This window comes from Gymnoscopelus microlampas (genome assembly GCF_963454915.1).
Source record: "Gymnoscopelus microlampas genome assembly, chromosome: 14".
Lineage (NCBI taxonomy): Eukaryota > Metazoa > Chordata > Actinopteri > Myctophiformes > Myctophidae > Gymnoscopelus > Gymnoscopelus microlampas.
In genome coordinates, this window is record NC_139951.1 from 51,050,526 (window position 1) to 51,056,325 (window position 5,800).

The window sequence follows — 5,800 nt, forward strand, 5'->3', positions numbered from 1 at the left end:
GCGCGTGCGTGTATCTGTAAGTGTGCGTGCGTGCGTGCGTGCGTGCGTGCGTGCGTGCGTGCGTGCGTGCGTGCGTGCGTGCGTGCGTACAGGACACAGACCTCCTTATTGTGTGTGAACTGTTTCCCTTTTGTGTGAATTTACAGGGCGTGCGAGCATCGTGTTCTCTCTCTCTCTCTCTCTCTCACACACACACACATTTGCATTTAAATAGCGACATCAAGTGAGGAGCGTACCCACACTGACGGGTTTCCCAGATGTCACCACAAAGTCAGATGGGCCAGCTGTCTCACACACACACACACACACACACACACACACACACACACACACACACACACACACACACACACACACACACACACACACACACACACACACACACACACACACACACACACACACACACACACACACACACACACACACACAGAGAGAGAGAGAGAGAGAGATCTCAATGTTAAGGCAACATGTTCCTGTAGATATATCAGGAACAGTGTGACAGAAGGTGAAGTTAAAACACGTAAACGATGACATCAGGTGTAGAGGAGGGGAGTAAAGTATGGACCAAGTACAAGAGTTTACTGAGTCTAGTGTAGCGGGTCTAAGGGGTTTAAAAGCCTCTGAGCTGGGTAACATCTGCACCCTGGCTCTCTGGTAACAAACTGTCATTACTCCTGCTGTCAAAGCACTGAATGGGACATTATCACCTTTAATCACACTAGTGATTAGTCTAACGAGGTGAGATACTGACCTATGACATACCCACAAGGCTCACTAGGTGAGATACTGACCTATGACCTACCCACAAGGCTCACTAGGTGAGATACTGACCTATGACCTACCCACAAGACTCACTAGGTGTTTTGTCTTTATTCTGTGGGTTGATAAAAGGTGTGGCAAACGCTCACCTCAAAACATGATTTACCATTCTGTGTGTATCTGTACATATCTCTATCTGTACATAACTCTATCTGTACATAACTCTATCTGTACATAACTCTATCTGTACATAACTCTATCTGTACATAACTCTATCTGTACATAACTCTGTCTGTACATAACTCTATCTGTACATAACTCTATCTGTACATATCTCTATCTGTACATAACTCTATCTGTACATAACTCTATCACAGTAACGTGCTTGCTTTAGCTCGCTCGGTGGTAATCTGTGAAGAACAGATTCAGAGCAGCATTACTGAGAAAGTGAAAACGCTGGGGCTGTTTTTCCTTTTTATCTGACGATGGGTTCTCAGAATGGCTCCGTGGTGCTTCTCGTGGCTCCAGCTCGTTTGAGACGGCGCGCCTCCGTCACGGTCCAAAACTACTTCATACTAAACACCTACTGAGCCCCTATAAACCAATCAATAGTCTGATTAAACTTGATAATGTCCCATTAATATCCCATAATTATGGTATTATTGAACATTTTCAAAGAAATGTAATCAAGAAAGTCAACCAAAGAATAATATGTTTGGGGCAGGATCTCCTCGTTGGTCAGCAGGAACACACTGAGGACACTAGGTGGAGCTCTAACACAATGTCATTATGTCTGAACCTCATGGTTCTCTAGCACATTGGTTCTCAAAGTGTGGTCCAGGGACCCACAGGGGTCCTTGGGGGGGTACCAGGGGGTCCCTAGCAAAATGTGTTAATAACTCTTAACACTTATTTGACTGTTAACTATGAGAGGAAGGACCTCAATGTTAACTTATTGACTGTTAACTATGTACAGTGAGCAGAGAGAATTAATAATAAGTAGACTTGGTAACCTGGCTGTAGAAAGTAACACCACAGTAAAGAACCTGGGGGTTATTATCGACTCTGAATTGAATTTTAATGCACACATTAATCATGTCACCAAGATTGCTTTCTTTCATCTTAGAAATATTGCGCGAATTAGAGACTATCTGTCGTTAGACGACGCAAAAACGCTGATCCACGCTTTTGTTTTCTCTCGGCTTGATTACTGCAATGCACTCTACTCTGGCCTGCCTAAGAAAACAACTGACAGATTACAACTTGTTCAAAATGCGGCAGCCAGAATTTTAACTAAAACTAGAATGAGAGAACATATCACTCCAGTACTAGCTTCACTACACTGGCTCCCGGTTGTTTTTAGGATTGATTTTAAAATTATTTTAATAGTTTATAAAGCTCTAAATGGTCTGGCACCTTCCTACCTCTATGACTGCCTAGAGAGACATGATCCAAACCGGACCCTCAGGTCTTCAAGTGCTGACCTACTCGAGGTGCCTAAAATGACATATAAAAAATACGGTGAAGCAGCATTCTGCTTTTACGGACCAACTGTGTGGAATAAACTCCCATTACACCTAAAACAGGCAGCCTCTGTCGATAGCTTTAAAGCACAGCTCAAGACCTATTTCTTCACTCTTGCTTTTAGCTGACTCTTTGGTTGATTTTTAAGTCCTCACTGTATTGCCTATTTTAATGTTTTATGCTTTTGCTTTTATTTTATTTTATTTTTTGTTTGCTTTATTGTTAAATTGGCTGTAACTGTAACTGTATTCTTGCTCTGTAAAGCACTTTGCGCTGCATTTCATGTCATGAAAGGTGCTATACAAATAAAGTTTATTATTATTATTATTATTACTGTATAATGTTAATGTTAATGTCATGTGTTTTGTATTGTTAACTATCAGAAGAAGGAGAAGGAAGGACCTCGATGGAAAGAAGTCTCAGGACTTTCATGTGTAATCCTCAAGCTACTGTAACCATGGTAACCATGTGGTTTTGCTTTTCAAATAAAGCGAATCAAATAAAAAAACAATTTCTAACCACTTTATCCATATTTTATACTTTGGCTATTCAAAAATAGCAGATATACAGGCTCATGGCTTGGCACTCTGTGCCGCACTATGAGCTTGTAGATCTGCTATTTTTGAAAAATCGTGAAAATGTGTGCAGCACAGCTAAAAGTATGAGTGGTGCCTCCAAAGAAAATGCCAAATATTGGCAATTTTATTTATTTCTATATATACACAGACAGACAGACAGACAGACAGACAGACAGACAGAGAGACAGAGAGACAGACACACACACACACACACACACACACACACACACACACACACACACACACACACACACACACACACACACACACACACACACACACACACACACACACACACACACACACACACACAAAACATAAAATAGATAATAGACTAGAGATAAAATCATTAGTACTAGAGGTCCTGGTAGGACATAAAACCAGCAGTACTAGAGGTCCTGGTAGGATATAAAACCAGCAGTACTAGAGGTCCTGGTAAAACCAGCAGCACTAGAGGTCCTGGTAGGAGATAAATAGCTGATGTACAAGCTCACAAGCTTGTAGATCTATTTTTCAAGTATATAAATCATATAACTCCAATCCCAACCTGTGAACTTGTGAATCTAAAACAACCATTTCTCGTCTAGTTCTGTTATTCTGCAAAACGTGGAGACGTTTGGTCCTCATGAGTATAGTGATTCAGGAGCACGCGCACACACGCACACACACACACACACACACACACACACACACACACACACACACACACACACACACACACACACACACACACACACACACACACACACACACACACACACACACACACACACACACACACACACACACACACACACACAAATCAGAATAAGAAATCAGAATAAGAAATCCAAACCAGCTAAAAAAATAAGTAAATTAATAAATTAACCCTTTAAACCATACATGGGCAACTGGCGGCCCGAGGGCCACATGCGGGCCCCCACCTTAACCTAATATTATTATATATAATTAATATCAGAATAGTGATTATATTATTGATTTCAGCTGTTACAATTTCTTACATGCAAACATGACCCACTTTAATGACTTCAGTTTATATTATTAGCTGAATGACTGGTATTAACTATTGTATTTTTTGTATTTATATTTAAGTTCATAAAGTTAACATAAGTATAACTAAATGCATTTGAAATTAAATACAAATGTTACTTTTCAGGATTCCAATAAAAAAATAGCAATAACAAATCAGCATTCCAATTCTAAAATAGCAAAAATAGCAGATCTTCAACGACACGTTTTGAGCTTGTAGATCGGCTATTTTTGCTGCTTTCGTGTGACATAGAATGGCAAAGTGCGGCAATAATTTACTCTTTATTCTGAGATAAGAGGTTTCTGTCCTCTGACAGTATATGTAATGTGTCTCTGTAGTGAGTGTGTTAATATAGAGGTCCTCTACATCATTAAACAGACAGTATATGTAATGTGTCTCTGTAGTGAGTGTGTTAATATAGAGGTCCTCTACATCATTAAACAGACAGTATATGTAATGTGTTCCTCTGTAGTGAGTGTGTTAATATAGAGGTCCTCTACATCATTAAACAGACAGTATATGTAATGTGTCTCTGTAGTGAGTGTGTTAATATAGTGGTCCTCTACATCATTAAACAGACAGTATATGTAATGTGTCTCTGTAGTGAGTGTGTTAATATAGTGGTCCTCTACATCATTAAACAGACATATATGTAATGTGTCTCTGTAGTGAGTGTGTTAATATAGTGGTCCTCTACATCATTAAACAGACAGTATATGTAATGTGTCTCTGTAGTGAGTGTGTTAATATAGAGGTCCTCTACATCATTAAACAGACAGTATATGTAATGTGTCTCTGTAGTGAGTGTGTTAATATAGAGGTCCTCTACATCATTAAACAGACAGTATATGTAATGTGTCTCTGTAGTGAGTGTGTAAATATAGTGGTCCTCTACATCATTAAACAGACAGTATATGTAATGTGTCTCTGTAGTGAGTGTGTTAATATAGTGGTCCTCTACATCATTAAACAGACAGTATATGTAATGTGTCTCTGTAGTGAGTGTGTTAATATAGTGGTCCTCTACATCATTAAACAGACATATATGTAATGTGTCTCTGTAGTGAGTGTGTTAATATAGTGGTCCTCTACATCATTAAACAGACAGTATATGTAATGTGTCTCTGTAGTGAGTGTGTTAATATAGAGGTCCTCTACATCATTAAACAGACAGTATATGTAATGTGTCTCTGTAGTGAGTGTGTTAATATAGAGGTCCTCTACATCATTAAACAGACAGTATATGTAATGTGTCTCTGTAGTGAGTTTGTTAATATAGTGGCCCTCTACATCATTAAACAGACAGTATATGTAATGTGTCTCTGCAGTGAGCGTGTTAATATAGTGGTCCTCTACATCATTAAACAGACAGTATATGTAATGTGTCTCTGTAGTGAGTGTGTTAATATAGAGGTCCTCTACATCATTAAACAGACAGTATATGTAATGTGTCTCTGTAGTGAGTGTGTTAATATAGAGGTCCTCTACATCATTAAACAGACAGTATATGTAATGTGTCTCTGTAGTGAGTGTGTAAATATAGTGGTCCTCTACATCATTAAACAGACAGTATATGTAATGTGTCTCTGTAGTGAGTGTGTTAATATAGTGGTCCTCTACATCATTAAACAGACAGTATATGTAATGTGTCTCTGTAGTGAGTGTGTTAATATAGAGGTCCTCTACATCATTAAACAGACAGTATATGTAACGTGTCTCTGTAGTGAGTGTGTTAATATAGAGGTCCTCTACATCATTAAACAGACAGTATATGTAATGTGTCTCTGTAGTGAGTGTGTTAATATAGTGGTCCTCTACATCATTAAACAGACAGTATATGTAATGTGTCTCTGTAGTGAGTGTGTTAATATAGTGTCCTCTACATCATTAAACAGACAGTATATGT